The sequence below is a fragment of the Ceratotherium simum genome, chromosome X (genome assembly GCF_057802395.1).
Source record: "Ceratotherium simum simum isolate JZ-2026a chromosome X, ASM5780239v1, whole genome shotgun sequence".
NCBI classification, from domain to species: Eukaryota; Metazoa; Chordata; class Mammalia; order Perissodactyla; family Rhinocerotidae; genus Ceratotherium; species Ceratotherium simum.
The window spans coordinates 29,136,890-29,160,781 of record NC_141940.1 but is presented as its reverse complement, the minus strand read 5'-3'; the positions used below and the strand labels follow the sequence as shown (position 1 = coordinate 29,160,781).

General features: G+C 40.1%; 1 non-coding gene across 1 annotated transcript; it reads right to left on the bottom strand.

Annotated features, from left to right (window-relative positions):
- Positions 1-13,306: 13,306 nt before the first annotated feature.
- LOC147911785 (U6 spliceosomal RNA) lies at positions 13,307-13,413 on the bottom strand. The gene has a single exon (XR_015550766.1). It is a non-coding gene; the product is annotated as a U6 spliceosomal RNA (small nuclear RNA).
- Positions 13,414-23,892: the final 10,479 nt, after the last annotated feature.

The window sequence follows — 23,892 nt, the reverse complement described above, 5'->3', positions numbered from 1 at the left end:
TGTATCACTAGCACTTAGCCTAGTGCCAGTGCGCCGTAAACAATACATATTGTGGAATTAATGAATGTTAGAGCTACAGATGAGGAACCAGGACCAGATAGGATAAGGAGCTTTCTGAAGGCCACACGGTAATTAACAGCAGAGGTGGGACTGGAATCTAGGTCTCCTAATTATAAGTACAGAGCTCTCGTTCCGCTAAACATGTGATCTGTCTTTTAAAATTCATTTTTGTGGCAGAGAGGGGTTTTTGCTAAAAAGCAAAAATTCTTACAAATATTTAAAATGTACTGTCACTAGGTTCCATCCGAATAACATTGAGTGGTGACTTAGGCCTGAGTTCCTAAAAACACGTATATTTGGGTAGTATTGGCAATGACCCAGTTTAAATAGATTGAAGGTTTCAGGAAGCACTGAAACAATGAACAGATAGGTTTTAGGCAATTACTATCTTGTCAGCAGTACCCTAAATTTCTGGAAATATAGTGGTGAACAAAGTTAGCCCCCTGCCTTCATGGAGCTCTCAGTCTAGCAAGGAAGAAAGACATTCACAATTCATTAAAAATAATTATAATGGTGATATGTTCTCTAAAGGAATACAAAAATGAATTTTAGAACTGGAAAGAAGCTTAAGACTGCAGAGTATCTCCAGTATATTTTGTTAAATAATATATATTGTCTATTGTCACATATATATAAATATATGTATGTATATATATGTACATATATATGGTTAAGTGAAACAAGTTGCAGAATAATGTGTATAGTATGATTACACTTTGGTGAAAACAAACAGAATTTTATATGTGTGCACATATGTTTGATCTGTTTGTATGAGCAAGGAGAGTTGTGGAAGGCTCCTCAGCAGGTTGTTCATATTGATTACATCAGGAAGTTGAGGTGTGGGTGGTTAGCTTTGTCTTTGTACATCCTCATAGTGCATTGTTTCACTGGTTATAACAAACATTTCTTACTTTTGAATTTGAAGAACAACAAATAAAGGGATCTTTAAAATTAGAGGGACAAAAAGGATAAGAGGAAAAGATACCAATAAATAACCTTTTAAAGAGTGCAGAGAACCAGTCTCTCTTTGCAAAAAGGGACCAAGGAAGGATAGATAGAAATGGCACCCAGAATTCAGAGACAGTGACAAGGAGACAATTTAAAATGCTTCTTTCTAGTACAGGAAGTTGTACCAAACTGGAAGTCCTGATACAGGATGCTCTGAAACAGAATGAAACACAGGATTTTTAACACCAAAAGTGCTGTTCATGAGAGGTTGTTTAAGAACCCAGTTCTCTACTTAAAGCAGAGCTTAAATATACTTAGCATTTGAAGTGATGTTAGTGAGATGATTGACTTGTAGTTAGGTGATTGCATTTTAAAACACCATTCCACATTGTAGCCCTAATTTAAAAATACATACAAATAGTATCTGTTAAAATTAAAAATATTTATACTCTTTGGCCCTCTACTTATAATCTCTCCCCCAGAAATTAAAGCACAAGAATGTAAGGCTAAGTGTGTAAGGGCAAATGTGTTGTTGTTTATAATAGCAAAAGTAGGAAACATCCATCAGTAAGAGAATGGTTGAATTAATTATGGTGCATCCATATAGTGGAATATTAAACATAAAATAGAGAGCTTATTTCATTAGCCTGCACTAAACACTTCACTAAACACACTAATCTGCACCTTGTGTGGGAGGGTTGCTTTTGAATTTGGTTGCCTTCGTGTACCCAGCAGGTAAGGCAAGACTGCATTCAAAACTGACGGCACTGCATGTTTGGTAAAGCCCTCCTGCCAAGTGCATGCATTATTCAGCATGAGAAGTCATTAATTTCTAGTAACTGGCGATTCACTTGCATGTGAGCACTCAAATTTTCGAAATCTGTCCAAAGGCTTTTGGGAAATTAACATGGCTTTCCACAACAGTTCACTGGAATAATAAATATTGAAGAAAATCAAAGGTGCATTGTTTTCTGCAGAACATCTTTTTGGAGGGTTAAAAATGTCTTCTGTGTTTACCAAAATTAAGTGCCTATAATATATGTACCTCTTATGCCCAGACTTTCACAACTCTTCATCTTCAATAAACATATTCCGTTGTCTGAGCAAATTCATTATTGTTTCCTTTTGAGTATACTTTGGTCCCTAAATGAATCTCATTTGTGTTTTCAGGTATAGTCATGCTTGCATTCTCATTTCAAAAATGTTTTTCCATTTGATGGCTATCTGAGAGCTTTCTTTTTTTAAAATTAACAAACCCGTTTGCCTGCCAACAAATATGTATTGTGTTTACAGTATGTCAGACACCGTGCTAGGTATTGTTTCTTAAAAAATTTTTTTTATTAGGGGGAATTTCAAACATATACAGAAATAGAAAAGTATAATGGAGTCACATGTGCTTTTTAGGAAGCTTCAACATTATCAATTCAAAGCCAATCTTGTCACATCTATACCCCTCCCTTCCAGATTATTGTGAAGCATCTCTGGGACATCATATAATTTCATCCATAAACATTTCAATATGTATCTGTAAGAGATAAGGGCTTCTTAAAAAAACCATACCGTAGAAAACTAAAAATTAATAATTCCTTTATATAGTCAAACATCCAGTCAGTGTTCAAATTACCAATAATATCACGAATGTCATGTTTTTTTACAATCTGAATCAGAATCTAAATAGTCTACACATTGTGATTGGTTTTTGTGTCTCTGAAGTCTCTTTTTAGTCTATAGGTTTCCTCTTTCTCACTCCTTGATATTTCTTTGTTGAAGAAGTCTGGTTGTTCATCTTGTACATTAACCACAGTCTGGTGCACACAGCCTCATCCTGGTTCCTTTAATGTTCCTCTGTCCTTTGTGTTCCTTATAAATGAGTAGTTGGATCTAAAGTAGGGGTGCCAGATTTAGCAAGTAAAAATACTGGGCACCCAGTGAAAACTGAATTTCAGATAAACAGTGAATACTTTTTCAGTATAAGTATGTCCCAAATAAAATGCATGGGACATACTGAATATTGCATGGAGCATGTTTACACTAAAAAAATTATTGTTTATCTGAAATTCAATTTTAACTGGGCATCCTGAATTTTATCTGGCAAATCTAACCCTAATCTAAAAGCTTTGAGTCAGCTTCAATTTTTTTTGGGGGGGGAGGGCAAAACTACTTCATAGATGGTGGCATGTGCTTCCTTTGGGAGCCACATAATGTCTGATTGTCTTTCTTTGTGATGATAGCTGCCATTGATGCTCAATGCCTAGATCTGTGATTCATTAGGGTTGCAATATGGTGATCTTCTAATTTTCCAAGGCATATTTTTTTATTGAGGTAACTGGTTTATAACATTATGTAAATTTCAGGTGTACATTATTATATTTCGATTTCTGTGTAGACTACATCATGTTCACCACCCAAAGACTAATTACCATCTGTCACTGTACACATGTGCCCTATTACCCCTTCTCGCTCCCCCCTTCCCCTCTGGTAACCAAGGCATATTTTTAAGAGGAAGTTTGGTGTAGTGATTAAGAGGTCAGGCTCTGGCATAGGAAAGACTTGGTTTGAACTCTGGCTCAGTCACTTCCTAGCTGTGTGACCTGGGGCAAGTTAGTTCACTTCTCTCAGCTTTAGCTTCCTCATCTGTAAAACAAGGCTAATAATAGTACCTATCTCGTAAGATTTTTTTTTTATAATTTTATTAATTTATTTATTTTTCCCCCCAAGCCCCAGTAGATAGTTGTATGTCATAGCTGCACATCCTTCTAGCTGCTGTATGTGGGACGCGGCCTCAGCATGGCCAGAGAAGCAGTGTGTCGGTGCGCACCCAGGATCCGAACCCGGGCCACCAGCAGCGGAGCGCGCGCACTTAACCGCTAAGCCACGGGGCCGGCCCTCGTAAGATTTTTTGAGGATCAAATGAGTCAAGTTATGTGGAGTATTTAGAACAGTGCCAAGCACACAGTAGATGCTCATAAGAGCTAGCTATTATATCTAATGAGACTCTTGAAGAATTATGGCCTTTCAAATTCAAGATTTTCCAATATTAAAAACTTTAAATCCTCTGTTCAACAGTTAAGTTATATTTTCACGTTATTAATAAAAATAACAATGAAGATTTATTGAATGAACAGCCTCTCATATTTGTCCAGTGCTTTGCAAGTTAACAGAAGCCTTCTTCACATGCATCCATTCTCATTTGATCCTCGTAGCAGCCTTTTAACTGGAAGGACTGGTCTTATTCATTTTTTACATCTGAAGAATCTTGGGCTTAGAGAGGTGACTTTCTCAAAGTGTAACAGCTAGAAAGTCACACGATAGAGCAGGGAATGAGTCCTAGTCCAAGGCTCTTTTGATGGAAAACATTAAGTGAGCAAAATTGTGTGGTCCTCCCTCTGTGCAATGCTTTCATTTCTTGGTTCCAGTGACAACACTATCTTGTTTTCTTTTTCAACCTTTCAACTTCTTGTTTCTTTCTTAAACTATTCCCTCCCCATCCCCATCTTTGGTGTCTCTTTCTCCTCTTCCTGAATGTAGTTGTTCCCCGAGGTTCTATCCTTGGGCCATTTTTATTGCTATATTCTCCCCCTATGATACCTACTCAGTAGCCTCATCTATTCAAATAGCTTCAACCACTCCCTCTGGGAAGATGATTTCCAAATCTGTATTTCTGGCCTCTACCTCTTTGTTGAGCTTTGGACCCAAAATTTCAATTGCCTGCTTGATATCTCCATCCTGTTTCAGATAGACTCTTACATTCAATGGGTCTGCTTATCTGGATCCTGCTTTTTACCAATCAACTATAAACAAACAAGGAGATGATTGAGGAAATTTGAATACTTACTGATGACATTATGTATTTGATGACGTTAAAGGCTTAATGTTATTTTTTTTTAGGTGAGATAATTGTATGTGGCTATGTTAAGAATATCTTTTAGAAATATATACTGAAGTGTTTATGGATTTTATCATATGGTGCCTGGGATTTACTTCAAAATAATCCAGTTGGGGAGAGGAGGAATAGTTAAGGGTATTGAAAAAAGATTGGCCATGAGTTTATAATTGTTGAGTTAGGTAATGGGTATATGGGGCTTCAATATCTGATTCTCTTTATTTTTCTCTGTTAGGAAATTCGCATAATAAAAATTTTAAAAGCTTAAATAGGTCCAAAACCAAATTGATCAACCTTACCTACATCCATCTCCTGACAATAATTTTCTTATTAACGTCCCCTTATCTTCTCCCAGTCACTTATGAAAACCCAGAGCTCTCTTGGTTTCCTCCTTCTCCCTGACCTCTATACACAATCAGTTGCTAAGTCAGGCCAGAGACTCCCTTCACAGTGAATCTTGCTTCTATCCTTTCTTTTTCATTCAAACCACCACCACTCTGTTAAGTCCATCATTTCTTACCTGAACTACTGTAATTGCATTTCTAAATTTCTCCCCATTTCCAGTCCCTCCTCACTTGATATATATCAAGCATCTAGCATAGTGCTTGGTAGTTATTCCCTCTCCCTTTCTGCTGCATTGTGCATTCATCTTCCTTATTGTTGCCTGCTTAATCCTCCAATGACATCTCCCTTCCCTGAAGAGACTGTTCCTCACTCCCTTTAAGCGTTGCCTTCCTCCCTGTCCCTCCTGGATCCTGCAACTTTACTGCTGCCTCCACTCCACCCCAACTGCCATACTTTGTGGAGGAAGCTTGTGTGTCTGAATAAAGACTGATTTCTCAGTTCCAAAGTTAGATATAAGAGCAGGATTTTTCCTAGCTGTAGATGAGTGGAGCCTTTACATACAGATAAAACAGACATACCAAGTGTTAGTAAAAGAGAAGCAAGTTTTAAAGCTGCCTCTTGTCTCCCCAGCTCAGTGGAGAAGAAAAAGGAGGATGTCTAGCCCAGAGGGATCGGCTTCTAGATCCAGGCAGGGTAGGGTAAATGCTGATGGCAAAGAAGGAGCTGGGTGGATATTCCAGCAAGCTGGGGGCTTGAGGAAATACATTTTGCCTAGTCTGGCCAAGTGAGGAACAGCTAGAACTGCTTCCAGTGGGTCTCAGAGGGACAACCTCAGCAGTATGGATTGGGCGAAGGTTCTGTGGCCTGGAGCTGTCCCAGAGAAATGGCTATTGAACACTTGCCTTTTGTGGCCTAGCTCGGCGTAGTTCTGTCCGTTATGGAGAGCAGCCAGGCATTCAGAGGCTGGGCTGACCAAGCAGAAAGAACCCTTTTATCCTTTAAAAAGAAAATGCTGTAAGTCAGTCACATTCTTAGATTTTAAGCATAACACTTGCAACTAAAACCAAACTGCTGTATTATAATCAAGATGCATGCGCCTGTTTTATATTTAAGGCCCACAGGCTTCAACTAATTTAGGGGACCATCTGGTGAGAAAGAGAGAAAGTCTCATTACAAAGTGGCATTTGTTTGCAGGCTCAAGCCTCAGAAGGGATTGTCCTGGGGACCCCAGCCAATTTCCTGTGCCAGAGCCCAGCGCTTCTGACCCTACCACTTAGGTAGAAAGAGCAAGGCTTTGGAGTCAGACAGATAAGATTCAATTCCTCCTCCAGCATTTACAAACCGGGTGCTTTGAGCCACAGGACTTCTGAGGTTTGAGTTCCCTCAGTTTCCTCATATGTAAAATGGGAATTAGATTGTACTTGAAATTGTTGGGGAGATTAAAGGAGATAAAGTCTCCCAGAGGGAGCCTAGAACTATTGCTTCCTTTCCCATGATCCATAACTTCATCCTCAGTCTTATTCCCTCTGAGCCTTGCTCCTCTTGCCTTCTTTGCCTAATATCCGCTTTCACATGCATAGACATGAGCATGCTTTTAAACAGATCTTTGAACAAAAGGTCTAAAAAATAAATTTTGTTCTAATGCTGTTGTGTGTTCACTTCTCCAGAAGGCAAAGAATTGAAATAGAATTGCCCTGGGATACACCGGTCAGAAGACAATTTTGCCTTTTCTGCAGTGTGCTAAGCAAATCTATGCTCAAAGTCCTCCTGTTTACATTTACGTAGTTGAAAGGATTAGACCAGTTAGCTGGGACAAATGCCAGTTGCAGCTCAGGGGCTGGAGGAGAGGGAGTTGGAGAGCAGGTTGGTTAGAGATGGAAAATCCGGGAATGGGGATGCTTTTAGATTCAAACTAGATAACTGCTACTTAGGTGACAGCTTTATTTCAAGTGAGAATATGAATTTGGCTGTATTCCTAGTTAGAATCTAATGCTCAAAATTTCCTGTGAATCAAAGAATAAAATTAAAAAGTAATGATTGAGATTGGCAGAATGTAATTGCTGAAGCTGAGTAATGGATACCTGGAACTTGATTGCACTATTGTCTGTACTTTTGTGTGTGTTTGAGAATATCCATAATTAAAAGTTTTTTGTGTGGCAATTATGGGATAATGGAGGTCACTCAAGAACTGGAGAGTTTGACTATCATGTCAGTAAAGCTAATAATACTAATAGAGGATATTTGAACAAAAAGAATTCCCTAGAGGAAGTTGGTGATTTCTATAATGCTTATCTAGTTAACTTGATTTGTCTGAAGGATTAAATAGCATGCAGATGAGACATTCAGTGGGTATAATATAAATTGACCTCCAAAAGCTTTTGACAAGATGTCACAACCACTGTTTTTAAGGGAATTGAGTCACTATAGGACTGTGACCCTCTTTCCTCTGAATAGATGTTGCTGTAGAAATAGGGAACAGAGGTAGAGATAAAGGAGTTAAGGACATTCTTTTGACATTTCTAAAGCCTGCTTTCTTAGGGATGGGGGGGCTAGTTTTTGAAAAAAATAAATCTTTACAAAAGATCTGAAGGAAGGAATGCATAGTGAAATCTCCAAGTGGTCGATTACATGAAACTCTGAAAATAAAAAGCTTAGTTGATAGGAATAAGCTATAAGGAAGTCCCATGGGCATGGGTGTGTTCATTGGTCGCTATGAAGATTGGCTTTAGCTGTTGCTCTGAGATGTAGCTAAACTGCTTAGGGATATTATGAAGACCTTGCTTGCCAAGCCCCTACGCATGAAGGCTCATTATTGAATGACCTAAAGATAATTCACATATGTATTTGTACACATATGCATTTGATACTAGAGTAGTGGCTGGGATTGATGGTGGATTGAAGGAGAACAACAGGTTTTTCTCCTGCTAGGATCAGCATTTTGGAAGGTAGGGCAGATGCTCTAATATGGATACCCACAATCCATCCTGTTGGGCTGGGAGAGAGTGTAAGCTAAAATCTAGTAGGAGGAAAACTAATCTGCCCTCAGAGGCTTTCCCTGCCCTTCCAGGGAGAGGGTTGATAGGCCTGCTGACAGTGGAGAAAAGGAGTCAAAAGCCTCCTTGTTGAGAGGTTTTCCATTCTACTTGAAGGAAGGAGAATGAGAATAACAAGTTCTCACAGTGGTGGTGGTTGCAGAGCAACACATTTCAGGATGAGAGCTGAAGAGGCCAGGTATACTCCTGACAAGACTGGCTACATAATTGGCAGGACCCAGTGCAAAATGAAAATGTGGGGCCCCTTGTTCATGAATTATTCAGAATTTCAAAATAGTGACGACAGAATATTAAACCCAACATGGGCTCTTCTAAGCGTGGGACTCTGTGCGACTGCACAGGTGGTATGCCCATCAAGCTGACCTTACTCCTGGGTAGCAGGAGTAGTGGTAGCAAAAATTCCAAAAGCGGTAATGGAAAGGTATAGAGCAGAAAATCAAGATCATCTAAAATCTCACCACCTAGAAACAACCACTGTTATCATTTTGGTATATATCCCAAAGATTTTTCTATATACATATACACATCTAGACACATATTCATGCAATTTTTAATATTATGGAAATGGTATATTGTACATTCTTTTCTGTAGATGTTTAAAAATTTTACTATATTTTAGGAAATTTTCCATGTTAGTAAATATAGATCATTTCAACCCTGTTGTATAGAGGTTCCATGTTCCATTTAATCAAACTCTATTGTTGGGTATCTGGGGAGTCTTGAGTTTTTCATTATTACAAATGATGCACATTGAATATCAATAAAGTTGATGAGGATTAAGTCAATCAGTGTAAAGCACTTCACAGAGTACATAACAAATAGCAATCTCCTTATAAATGTTAGTGAATGTTATTTTTATAGTATTGTCAAATTGCCCTGTATGAAGGTGAACTAATTTCCATTCCCAACAGCGGGGTGAGAGGGCTTGGTTTCCCTAAATCCTTGCCAATTCCTTCAATTTTTGCCTTCTGTATTTCTTCCTTTGTGAATGGCCTGTTTGTGTTCTTTGACAGTTCTCCTATTGGATTCCTCGTGCTTTAAAAATTATAATTGATTTCTGTATTGGGGCTATCAATCTTTTGTGATATGAGTAACAAGTACTTTTTTTCTAGTTTTTTTGTTTGGTGTTTGATTTTGTTTGCTTTAATCACACAGAGGTTTTAAAGTTTAATACAGTTAAATCTGTCCATGTTTTCCTTTAGAATTTCTGTCTTCCTTTAGAAAGGCTTTTGCCACCGAACAGGTTTAGAGTTCAATTGTGATGAAGCTTTTCTGGTGTTAGGTGAGCTCCACCAGGCTTCCTCTGAGGCTTTATTCTTCTTGGGCGTGGTTTTCCAAATTCTATCAGTGTAGTTCACAATACTAGAATAATTTAAATGTATATAGGAAGGGAGTACGTTTATTAACTTTGAATCTACATGTGAAGACACAAGATGTATTAAAAACGAGTGTTGTCTATCTTCTCCCAACCCAGAAAACACTTTTGCCTTTTCATATCTTATGCTTTTTCTAGGGAGAGTTCTGTCTTTACCAGAGCTATTTATTGAGGATCCAACCGAAGAGAAATTGAGTTGCAGATACATTTCTTTGGAGTTAGCGGGATATATTTATGTGGTTTGCTATCACTTCTGTGTATAGTGAAGTTATTGCTGGCTGTACCAGTGTAGGAATGACTTGTGGGAACACTTCTAAAGTAGTAAATCCAAAGCTTATATGAGATTAGTCAGTATGTAAAAAACTCGATATATCCTAAAATCTTACAGCTCATATATAAAAGAAATTATAGAGGTTTTCCCAAATTTGACAACAATCCAGAAAATTTATATGGCATTGATCAGTGATGAGTTGTGAAGCTGAAAGAAACCTTTCTCAACTCTTGGGAAAGACTAAATTGTTTTTCTATTCTCTCTGTAGAAATTATACTACAAAAGTGGTATCAGATGAAGAGGTGATCAAAGGATATGCAGGCCAAAAATATAGAAAAGGTAGCAAGGAAGTTTGTCAGTTAATTTAATGAAAAATATTATACTATTTTTTAAAATTTTGTGATGTTTTTGGTATTTGTCAGTTTTTAAAATTTGTAATTTCTTGTCTTATTCTAAATAAGTGTTCAGGATTGTACCTAATTTTACACTTTTTAGAAAACTTATTTAACCCAAATGGTATAAGCTTCAGGCTCCACAAAACTTGGATCTGCCACTGCCTGTGCAGTAAATATTGATGGTCATTTGGAGTGTCCCATGTTACAGATAAGGACACTGGCTTGCCTAAGCTAGCATAGACAGTGGTAGAGCCAGGATCCAACCCTGAGTCTGTCTGGCTTCAAAGTTTGTTATTTTTTTTCACTATCCAAAACTTCTTTTGGATGAAAATGTATAGTAATCAACCCACATTATAGTAATAATAATAATCTACTGAGTGCTTACTAGGTGTTAGGCATTGATATATATTATTTCATTTAAAGTGTAAAATGACCCTATTATGTAAGCATTATCATCTTCATTTTACAGATGGGAATACAAAGATTCAGAAAAGTGAGTTAAATTGCCCAGGCTCACACAGCTAATAAGTGGTAAAGCCAAGATTTGAATTAATGTCTAAATGAGTCTAAAGCCTCAACTATGTTATAAACTGCCTGGGGAGAAAACTCTGGAGTCATTACAAAGAAGACCCCCTTATCCATTCCTTCCATCAACCTCCAGATGAGTACAGAAGAGGGGAGACAATGCCTTCTCCAATCCAGTTGTGGGCAGAGGGTCAAGTCCTTCAAATTTTGGCACAACACCAAGGTGCCCCAGATGCCTCCTTCTGCAAATCCTAGACAGCGTTCTATCATTGCCTTTGCCCACTCTCATCTCCTCCTCTGATCGTGACTCCTCAATTGTGGTGTTCCTGATAGAGGGGAGGCCTGAATGTGACCAGTCAAGGAGCTTTCTGGCCTCTTCTTCAGGGACATACTCACAGTTGCCACTGAGGGCCCACTGCATCAACACTAAAGCAATCCTGCCCTTCCTTCCTTGCGTTCACCACTCCTGCTTTTGGCAATGCTACTGCCTTTTTCAACTATTTAGTTGATGTGAAATATGGTTGCCAGCACTTGGGCTGCCACAGTTCTTTTTTCTTCGAGAAAGGTAGCCCCCAGGGCACACACCTGGATCATGTCAGTTCTCACCTCATGTCTCAGCTTGGAGAACAGGGACCTCTGGGTCAGAGTCTTTCCACATTCTAATATGAGATTTCAACGTGCCCCTCTCAGTAGGGTGGGTGGAGGCTGAAGCAAGGATTTTGATGGCTTGTGAAAATATGTGAGGCAGGGCTCACCTTCTCGAGTTAGAGCTTACTTGACTCCAGGCAAGCTTAGGGAAAGCATTTTGTAGGTGTGTTCTCAATTCCAGAGACTGAGCCTCTACTTCCTTTACTCCTTCCTCTCCGCTCTCCCTACTCAGCCAGTAGTTCAACTTTCCACCATAAAGGAGATGCTCTTTTCTCAAACAATTAGCCCAGGCCTATAGCCCCTGCTTTCTGGGGCACCAAGTACCTGAGGATGTTGACTATAGTTGTCCCCTTTGTGCTACAAACTCAAATTTTTGAATTGGATCTCAAGTCTCACCAGCTGACAGGCTCCACTTGGCAAAAAGCAATAGTTATCTTCGCCTCTGTGTCTTTTTGACATAGCACAGATCTCAAGTCCTCAAAACTGGCATCAACTTTTAAAAGGGCTTGGTGGTGGTGGGCAGTGCATGCTAAAACAGAACCCTGAGCCAGGCAGCTTGCCAATCTCCCAAAGTTCAAGTAAGAGGCAGGGCATGTGAGGGAAGTTTGCCCTGGTGAAAACTCCTTTGTTTGTTTGCTTTTGGGGGTCTTCTAGCAAGGGCAGCTTTATTTTGATATGCAACATAGTTGTGCCCCAGCACAAGTCTTCCTGACTGCCAGACCCTGGTATTTTGTACCTGCGTTCTTTTCTTCTTCAACTCCTCAGCCCTTTGCACAGCCCTTTCCAATGTGTGCTCCAATTCTGACCTGATCACTCTGAGTCACTTGAGGTATTTTGCAATCTTTGAACAGTCCTTCAACTAGCTCCTGTAGTGGCTGCTGAATCCCCCAAATGTTTTTAAATATTGGGCCCTGGCCATTCAGTGATCTTTCTAGAGTCTGTGCCCAGCCCCTGTGGTGATTTTATATGTCCAACATATTTTATTGAGGTCTGGCAGGACTGGCATTTGTCAAGGGACAGTTTTAGGCTGTTTCCCAAGTGATCCAGTAATATAAGGAGCCATTGTTCCTTTCCTCCAAAGCTCTGCCAAACATAATTATGCCATCTAAACGAAGAAGCACCTTTAGGTAATTCATATCACCAAATGCTTTTTCCATCAAACTCTTGAGGGTGTCTGGGGCTCCAAAGATGTGTAGGGAAGCCTTTCAAATAGGTAAAACCCCACAGGACGGATGAAAGCTGTCTTTTCTTTGCCCCAGTCAGTCATAGGATTCAACAATAGCACTTCTCAAACATGGCACAGGAAATGACTGGTTCCCTACCAGGCAGTCTAGAGGTGAATCTGGACACAGCACTCTCTGTCTAAGGTAGAGAGAGAGAATAGAACATTGAGATCCCCCCTGCCCTCAGCCTTCCCTCTCCTATCATGAGCTTTCCTTCTTCCCCTTTACGTATTCGTTTATTCAGCTAAATAGTAGTTCTTAACCCTGACTGCCTATTATAATCTATGGAGTTTGTTATAAAACATTATCCCTGGGCCCCACCCATCCCTCGAGATCCTAACATTTTCTAAACACCTACTCTATGCTAGGTCCTGTGCCCTACCCTAGGAGTAGAGGCAATTCAATCATGGTCCCTGCCTCCATTTAGTTCATAGTTGAGGGGCAGAGAGAGAGAAATTTAAAAGTATAATCCAGTGAGAAAATATGGTGTAGCTTCATGTTCTTTTCTTTCTTTATTTTATTAGTCACTTATACCTGAGAGAGAATGAGTTATCAGATCCTTCCTGAGAACATATTTTTCAAAAATATAGAGTGCTTCACGAATTCACGTGTCATCCTTGTGGAGGGGCCGTGCTAATCTTCTCTGTTTCGTTCCAATTTTAGTATATGTGCTGCCGAAGCAAGCACTCCATGTTCTTTTCTTAATCTAGCTTGTTTCTCATAAAACTGTGCCAGTATGGGTAAGGTAAACATGGATTTGTTCAACAAGTCCTAGTATATAGGAGGAAGAGGGTTCTTGGGTGGCATAAATTGAGAATTTAAAAAAATAGTAAAATGTACGTGACTGTCTATAGAAATTTTATTTGTAATAGCCCGAAACTGGAAACAGTCCAGATGTCCTTCAGCAGACGAATGGTTAGACAAACTAGTACATCCATACCTTGGAATACTACTTAGCAAGAAAAAGTAATTAACTATTGATACATGTGACAACCTGGATGAATCTCCAGACAGTTATGCTCAGTGGAAAAGGCTGATCACAAAAGGTTATGTACTGCGTGCACAAAAGGTTATGTACTGCGTGATTCCATATATATAACATTCTTGAAATGACAAAATTAAGAGATGGAAGAATGTTTAGTGGTTGCTGGGGGTTAGGGAATTGGAGAGGGAGGTAGGCTATGAAAGGGCAACATGAGGGATCCTGTGGTGATGGAAATGTTCTATGTCTTGATTGTGGTGGTCGTGATGCAAAGCTATCCACGTGATAAAATTATATAGAACTAAACACCCACCCCCACACACACCCAGACACAAATGAGTACATGTATAACTGGTGAAATCTGAATAAGCACTGTGGATTGTACCAATGTCAATCTTTTGGTTTTGATATTGCACTATAGTTGTATAAAATGCTGACATTGGGGGATACTGAGGAAAGAGTGCATAGGACTTCCCTATATATTTCTTGCAACTTTCTTTGAATGTACAATTATTTCAAAAAAATAATAGTTCAAGAAACTACTAACCAGAAATCAAAAGGATTACAAATGTTAGACACATTTATAAATACAAAACCATAAGTGGCTACATTAGGAGAAGCTGGGAATATAGTTATTCTTTGATGTTATAAGAGGACAAACAGTCCTCAGGGAATACTAAATTTAAAAAAATAGACGTTTCATTGTTTTTTTCAATTAAAAGAGAATGTTTCTTGTGGAAATTTAGAACATGTACTCAAAAAAGTTCATTAATAATCCTATCATTTTGAGATACTATTTCCTTTCAACATTTAGCACGTATCTTTTCAAACTTTTTTCTGTGTTTAAAATTAAAACAAAAATTTCACACTTAGCAATAAATAGATTTTTTCTGCCTTTGAAGAGTCTTATATTAATATGACTTTAATGTGTGTACAGTATTCCATCATTTGGATGCGGAATGTATTATTTACCTAATCCTCTATTTTGGATATTTAGATTGTTTTCAAGTTTTTAGTATTATAAATAATGCTGCAGTACACATCATTGCCTTTGCATCTTTGTATATACCTCTGATTACTTCCTTAGTATAAATTCTTAGGAGCAAAATTACTGGGTCAAAGATTATGTAAATTTTTAAAGCTTTTGCTACATTTAGCTAAATTGCCTGCCAGAAAGTTTCTATGAACGTTCCACCTCTGTTTTCTCCAGAGCACATTCTATGTTGCTGATGTTAGCAAGTGGGTAGTAGGCTGGATGGACCCACTGTGGCAATTCTTCTGTTTCTTGGTACAGTGTTATAGGATCTAGCACAATGCTGGGTACACACTAGGCCCTCAAAAATATTTGCTGATTTAATATCCTTCATAATGCATTCCTTGAAACTCTTATCTGGGGCTGGTGGGAAACAAAATCATCAAAATATTAGTGTGCTTTCACCTCAAATTATACCACTGACGTCTAGTAAAGACTAAGGCCTTCAGGGAATGGGACAGGGACATTTTAATAAAGAGGAAGGACTTGGGAAAAGTCTGGAGGCTCTAAAGTGGGAAGCAGAAACCATCTGAGGTTTCTGGGAGCAGACTGAAGGGATCTGAAAAACGGAGGTTTTCTGGGAAGGGAGGCAGTGTCTGGGGCATCAGGGTAGTTGTTGGGAGGGTGGGAGAGAGGATAGCTCTTGCCTGCTATACCCGCTTCCCGCTATCCCCCTCCTTTAAGTACTCAGGTTGTTAATTGACCTGGTGGCCTATATGTAAAACATTAGTGTGCAAACTTCTCCCAGTAAAAGTCTGGGCATAATTATACTGAGTTGTGCTTTTATTTTTTATTTGGAGGGATACAGGTTTCATCTGTCTTTCTAAGTTTCCCCCTTTGTGTCTTGCATGTGGCTATTACTAGTCAAGTGGGACCAGTGGCCAGAGGTCTGGGCTTTCCATCATTGCTGCTCCTTCTACCCTCTGCCTTAAATACAAACAGGGTGGATGACCACATAGGCCCCAGGGCTCTCTGGGAGGAGCCCACCATGGTTTCAGAAAAGAACAGGCCACAGCCAGCTCTATTTAATCACCAGATGTGATTAAGTAATAAAAATCTGTGGAAACTCAAAAAATTATACCAGACTCTTCTTGGGTGACTTTATGTCATCTCATTTAATCTTTCCAACAACCTGGTAAGATAGATCCTTATTATTCCCATTTTACAGTTGAGGAAATGGACTTAATGAACTTACCTGTATCATCTAGTTAGTATGTTGCAGATCAAGGATTTGAAATTGGATTTGAAATCCCATTTATCTGATTCCAAACACCTGCTCCTAACCACTGCCTGATTTAAAGCATACAGGGTGATGTGCTCTTCCTGAATCTATTTCCTGCATTGCGTGTCTTATTTTCTTAGATTCCACCATCTGAGATTCAATCCCTTGGGTCATCAAGGCTTTTCCTACCCAGAGATCTGTCTTTTTGTTTTATTTTTTGGTGAGGAAGTTTGGCCTGAGCTAACATCTGTTGCCAATCGTTCCTCTTTTTGCTGAGGAAGATTGGCCCTGAGCTAACATCTGTGCCCATCCTCCTCTATTTTGTATGTGGGACGCCACCAGAGCATGGCTTGATGAGCGGTGCGTAGGTCCGTGTGCGGGATCTGAACCTGTGAACCTGGGCCGCTGAAGCAGAGCATGCGAACTTAACCACTACGCCACTGGGAAGGCCACCCCAGAGATCTCTTTTTAACAGGTATCTATCTAAAGGAGCAGCAATGGCTTAAGCACATCAGATAACGTTTGAGTGGAGGAAAATGGGCTGTTAGCTAAGTCCCCCAAACAGAGGACATGGGCAATTAATTCAGTTTCCTCAAGGTAATCAGTTTTGGAGAATCGGGGAAACATAGGTCCAAAGAAGGATAGATGAGTTCAAGTATAAATTTTATGTTGGTACCCTCAGAGGTTTGCTACCATTTAGAAAGCCGACCCTTTGGGGCCTCCTCCACTGTTGTTGCATTCCAGATGATGTTACAAGCACGTAAGGTAAACAGTACATTTTAATTCTCAGAGGCCCCTGACTCAGCTTTCTGTAGCCTTTCTTGCCTCCTTGAAAATCTTCTTTAGTTCTCAAGACTACAGGAAGATTCAATCATGATCATATATCATGAGGGAGTTTTTTCCCCTGCAGGCTGAGACAGCACACTGTCATAGGCCCTTTCATAGTCTGGTTTCACTGTACATTTTAATAGGTCCTTGTTCAGATTAATCAACAATCTGTAAGATGTAACAATAATATTATTGAGTGCATATTATATTCCAGACACTGTACTAAGCACTTTTCATACATGATCTCATTAAAGTCTCACGAGTCTGAGAACAAACTGTCCCAGAAAGGCTAACTTGTTCAAAGTCACAAAGATAGTAGCAGACTGAGGAATTAGATCTAGTCTGACTTCAGAGTCTCATCATCATGCCTGGTGTTGCTATAGTTAGATAATAATAATTGATCTAAATATAGATATAGGGGCTCTGAAAAAAGGTGGTAGGGTATTTACTGACCAACAATGTGGTCTGTGCCACCATTTTGCTTAAAGCTGCTTCCTGGAGGGAGAACTGTCAATGAAAAAGCACATTAATAATAATAATAATTTAATAAATTAATAAGTAGTAATATTAATTATTACTATTATTGTTATTTTCATCTGTAGCAGTAGCTAACATCTCCCTCATTCAGTCAACAAATATTCATTCAGTGCTTCCTATATGTCAAGCTTTGGGCAGAGTTCTGGGGATATAAAAGTAAGCAAAAAATACGTGTTCCTTGATTTCTTGGTGCTTATAGTTTAGTGGCAGAAACAGACATTAAACAGTCACACTGATGGCTATGTAGTTACAGAGGTAAGTGATCAGAAGCGAAAGAACGTGGTTCTCTGTTGGCAAATAACAAAAGAACCCTAAGTAGATGGTGGGCTGGGATCAGGGAAGGCCTCCCTGAAGCAGAGAGGTAAGGGTGAGTTGGAAGGAACTAGATGAGTCAGGGGTGGGAGTCGGGAGCTGAAATGCACATCTCAGGGAGGGGGACAGCATTAGCGTATGTCTTAAGGATTTGGTCTCTATCCTAAGAGCAGTGAGAAGTCACTGAAAGGTTTTAAGCAAAGGTGTGCCATGATCAGATTTACATTTTAGTAAGATCACTCGAGTTGCTGGAGGGATAATGGATTAGAGGGGAGCAACAATGGAAGTCAGGGGACCAGTTAGCAATAGTCCAGGCTAGAGATAGTGACTGAAACCCAGGGTGGTGGCAGTGGAGATGTAAATGAATTTTGGAGGTGACAAATGTTTTAGAGGTGGTGCTGATAGAACTTGGTGATAGATTCAATAAAGGAGGCGCTGGGTGGGAGAGGGCAGTGGTGTCTTCTAATGTTCACAGCCACCCTTCAAGGGAGGGGTTACTTTTTCCCTCTATTGCAAATAAGGAAACTGATACTTCCCATTGATTTAGCGTAAAGTCTAACAGGTTTCATAGGGCGGTGCACTATATAACCTAGGCTCTGTTGACTTACACATCCTGGTCTCCCTTCTGCCATGATCCCCCTAGTTCTCTGTGATCTAGCTACAGTGGCCTGTTAGTTCCTTGCTATGCCAAGCTCCATCTAGTCTTAGAGTCCTTTCACATGCTGTCCACCTGACCTGAAATGCTTTTCTCCTCTTCTTTGCCTGGCTCATGCTTCCTTAGGAAAACCTTTTCTGACCTACCAGACAGGGCTGGGCCTTCAGGTTATCTGCTCCCATAGCACTCTGCACTTCTGCACTTATTACAGTTGTACAGGCATACCTCAGAGATATTTTGGATTCGGTTCCAGACCACTGCAATAAAGCAAATATTGCAATAAAGCGAGTCAAGTGAATTTTTTGGTTTCCCAGTACATATAAAAGTAATGTTTACACAAGACTGTAGTCTAAGTGTGCAATAGCATTATATCTAAAAAAGCCCAATGTAAAAGCCTTAATCAAAAAATACTTTATTGCTAAAAAATGCTAGCCATCATCTGAGCCTTCAGCGAGTTGTAATCTTTTTGCTGGTGGAAGGTCTTGTAAAAAATGCAATTATCTGTGAAGGCAATAAAGTGAAGCAAAATAAACGAGATATGCCTGTATATAGTTTCTTGTGTGATTATTTTTGGACAATCTCCCCTATAAAACTGTTAGCTCTGTAGAAGGGATCTTGTCTGTCTTGTTTATCCCCCATTCCCAATGACTAGCATAGGCCTTAGCATATAGTAAGGTGTTACATACGTATTTGTTGAACGAATGAGGGAAGCTTGTAGAGGCTAAGTTAACTTGCCTGCTGTTAAACAGTAAGTGACTGATCCAAGACTTGAACTAAGTCTAGCTAACAGTACAGCCCGAGCTCTAACCACTGTGCTAGACTGTCACTGTTCATGTTTGCAACCGAAACATGTCAAAGGCCATGAAGCAATTGCTAGAGAAATTAGAATCAGTTTTCTTTCTCCTCCCTTCCCCTCCTCTTCCTTCCTTCCTTCCTCCTTCCCTTCTTACTTCTCTGCTTGCCTGCCTCCATCTTTCTCTATTTCTTTTATAAGATTTGGAAGGACTATTAGAGGTCATCTTGTCCAACCTGCACATTTTACTAAAGATGAAACTGAAGCTATACCAAATTGCCTGCCCAAAGGCTATAGTTATTGGCAGACTTAATAGATAACTTCAGCTTTTATGGTGGGCATCATTCTAGCAAAATCAATGGAGATCTAATTTATTTCAATCTTGTTTATCCAATATCCGTTTGTTATAACCAGGTTAGTTTCATCACTGACCTGGGCACATGTTTTGCTCATTTCTACCTGAGTTGCATGACCTACACTGGTCCCTTTGCCTGGGATTTATTCCTTCTTTCCAACCTATCTCTTTTACTCGTCCTTCAAGCCCCAGCTCAGTTCTCACCCCCTCCATGCTGACTCATTGTAAAGTCTGTATCACTCACTTGGCCCGTCATCACACATGGACGTGTATTTTCATTTAAATGTCCTCAGGTGTGTTTTCTCTTCCCCATAGACTGCCTTCCCCACAAGCTCATCAAAGGCAGGAACCATATCACACAGTGTGCCTCTTTTGTAATTCTTTTGATTCCTAGAAAAGCACGAGACACATAGTAGACACTCAAAGAATAACTCTTGAATGAATGAATGAATAAATGATGTAAGCAAGAAGAAAATGAAATGGTAAACTCTGCCATCTGGTGGCTGTCTTTAGTGTTGTCATTTTCACTACGTGTTTTAGTGTTGAAAAGAGAAAACTGGCACATGGTAAGAAACAAAGGTTTCTTTTTCTTTTGCTCAATGTACCAATGGCATGGCTACTGAAATGTTTTATAAGAGAAAGCAGAGGTGGAGGGAAACCAAAAACCAAACTAACCATGTACCTAAGGACTGGATATAGAGCTGGGGAATATTGATTGGATTTCCTCAGGTACAATCCCTGCTTTGCAAGGGACAAGTAAAAGAAACCGTCCCAACATGTACAACAGTCCAGAGCTCTGATCAGTTGACCAACTTACTTATTTAGGGGGATCTATTAATAGACCTTTTATGACAGTCATCTGGTGAAGAGAATCTCTGCCTTTGAGTTAATGGTCCTAGGACCCAGTCTTAGTTTTGCTGAGCAACCTTGTGCGAGTCACATAGCCTCTCTTGTCTCAGTTTTATCAGTTAATTTACTGCTTGATTTACTTTCAGGGCTGTTGTGAGACGCTGTGAGACCACAGGTGTGAAGATCCTTAGAAAAAAATTTAAAAAATGATATGTATGTTTAACATTTCCGAAAAAGAAAGTTAATGTTTATACTTTCCGTTTGTGTAGCACCTATATGTTATAAAGTGCCTTTACAGCCAGTATCTATTTTCAGTCTCACAGCAACCTTAAGAGGTAGGCAGGCATTAGTAACCTCAATTCACAGATGAAGGTCAGAGATTCATATTGAGAGTTAATAAACATATACTGAGGCACCTGTTGCATTCCAGGCATACTGATAGGTGCTTTCATATGTTAGAGAAGTTAAGTTAGTTGCTCAATATCACCTGGCCTGGTAAGTGGCAGAGTCTCTACTCCAACCCAGGTCATCTAACTTTGGAATCCAGTGCTCAACGACTACTGTCTTTTTTTTTTTTTTTTTTGTGAGGAAGACCGGCTCTGAGCTAACATCTATTGCCAATCCTCCTTTTTTTTCCCCCCAAAGCCCCAGTAGATAGTTGTATGTCATAGTTGCACATCCTTCTAGTTGCTGTATGTGGGACGCGGCCTCAGCATGGCCGGAGAAGCGGTGTGTCGGTGTGCGCCCGGGATCCGAACCCGGACCGCCAGTAGCGGAGCGCGTGCACTTAACCGCTAATCCACGGGGCCAGCCCGACTACTACTGTCTTTAGGTCACTCTAATTCCTCTCCTGGGGCCATTTGCATTTGATTGTTCTCTGTCTTTGTGGAATGAAATATTTTGTTTCCTGATAAAATATTTAAGGTCTCAAGAGCAAGTGCACCAAAAATCACTTGGTGTAGGTTACAAGCCTGTACTCTACTAATGCAGTGGTTCTCAGCCCTGGCTGTACATTAACATAACCTAAGGAGTTACAAAAATTACCCATGTCCTGGCCCCACAAGAGAGTAATTAAATCAGAGTTTCAGGGGGTGGATCCCAGGAAAGTTTTTTTTTCTTCTTTTTTAAAGCTAATTCTAAGGTGCAGCTAGGTTTGAGAACCACACTGCTCTAGCAGAAAGGTCAGTGACCCAACATTCTAACAGAGTCAGTCGACTTTGTCAGAGACTGGTCCTGGCAAACATCAAGAGCATTCAATGAGGAAGAGGGAAGAGGAATAAAGAAAAACCTTAGAAATGTCATTGTTGAATTCGATTTTGGTAGTGCATGCAAAGTGAACAGCAGTGACAGAGGTAAATCATTGGAGCTAAAGAAGAAACAGGAAAGAGAAGGACATGGATCCCATGTTGAGATAGAGAGAGGGATGGCAGACACCTCATTCTCACTCCATAAGAGCGGACATTATAAGCCCCTATTCATCCATCCATCCATCCATCCATCCATCCAGTATTTACTGAGCATCTACTATGTGGTAGGCACTAATCTAGGTAGTGGAGATACAGCAGTGAACAAGCCAGATACAGACTTTAGACTCATGGAACTTTCATTATAGTTGTGGGTATAGGGGAGTGGTTCAGCTACAGTGTCTTGGTGACCTTGAACATCTCCACATAGCCAAGGCTCAACCATGGTCTGACTCAAGTCTTGGAGGAATGCCCTGTAATCCTCTCTGGAACATGGCAAGATAAGCAATATTGTGAGGAGCTATTACAGGACCATTTCTCATCTACCTCCCTATCTTGAGGGAGGCTTCCATGAGGCAGTTTCTCATCTGCCTCCCTGGTCCTGGTGAGGCATATGGCTTTCCACCATCACACACACACTCCCCTGCAGTATAGCTGCAGTATAAATTGCTTGGCTGTAGTTTAGAGTTGGTTCCTCCACAACAGAGTGACCCACTGCTCATGTCATCAGTCATCTGGCCCCTCCAATTCAATGTCATCCTGTGGGACTAGGGACATGGGGTGCTGACTCCATGATGATCTTGCTTTTGCTGCCTGTGTGAGTAAAAACTGTATCCATTTGGGCTCATTGTCTTCTTATTGGCTGAATCTATGGAAGTGTTGTAAGCCAACCTAGTAGCTACCAATGCACTCCTTCTCAAGGACTGCTTGACCACTTGATGGTAGGGACAGACCCATACCAATTAGACTGAAAAACAAAATTATTAAAAATTGTGATAAATACAGTGAACTTTAAAATTTCAGCTCTATGTGAGCTTAGAAATCACCTAAACATTTGGGGAGAAGGGACAGGCCTTACTTACAGATGAATTCCAGTTAAGAAATGTAGAAAAAATGAGAAAAATACAAAATCACCATTAGACAAATACCGCAATAACAATTGTGGAGAAGATGCATGCTAAAATCAGTGGGTGAAAGTTTGAGAAGAAATAGGATATTTGTATAGTATCCAAGTATCTCCCCCAAGATATTTATTAATTACAAGGGGAAAAATAGTAACTTTACAGTGGAGAAACCCAGTCCCCTCTGTTCAAGAAGGACCATATGGAGGTCAGGTAACTAATGGAGTCCTGGCCCAGGAATAGGCCACCGTGGGTCTGCTGGGTCTATGGACCTACCTGATGGTCATTTTCCTGGTTCCAGGCTCTATAACTTGATTAGAAAAACTTAGCCATTGGCAGAACCCTCACATTGGTTCCTTGACCAGTAGAGTAAGAGCTATTGTAGTAGGAAAGGCAAAATAGAAGCTTCAAAAACTCCTCACTCCCACCTACCATGATAGTAAGTAAGTAAATAAATAAAATTTAAAAACCATATTGCGTCCCAGGGAGCGTTGCAGAATTTAGTGTTCTCAAAGACTTATACAATGCAGTCCCCATCAGATAACTATTTAATTCACTAGTGTGGCCCTGAAAAAAACAGATGATTCATGGCAGGTGACAAAATGAAATTTTACTACGCAGTAGTTCCAATTCCAATTGCTGTGTCAGATGTGGTGTCTTCACTAGAGCAGATTAACACAGCCATGTGTGTATGGCTATTCATCTAGTGATTTTCCATATCCATTAGAAGGCAGATCAGAAAGTTTGTATTCACATGGTATGGCCATCAATACATGTGGTGAATGCTGTGATGTGCCGCCCAGATCTCCTGTCAGCAATGAAGACATTATTTCTCCAGCTACTGGGAGCACATCTAGAAGATAGCCTCAGGTGTCAGCCCTCTTTAGGGATTGCCTCTGCTAAAGAAAACTGCCTCACCCAAGATCATGCCTCTTTCCAAGGGAAGTCCACATCCAACGACTAATCAATGCAGGAGTATAAAGGCTTAGCCCTCTTAACCCAATTTGGGACAGTCAGTCATTCTAGTTCCAGAGCCTACCTCGGGGTTGGCTGAGGCCTTCATTGGGACTGCATCATAGTTTCACTTCTCCCTCTGCCCAATGCTGTTTGCGTCACCTCCTTTCCACAAGTGTTGATCCCAAGGGCACTCCCTAATAAATATCCTACACACTGGTCTCCATCTCAGTCTATTTCCTGGGGAACCCAGACTCTGTGACAGTTGGTGCCAGGAGTGG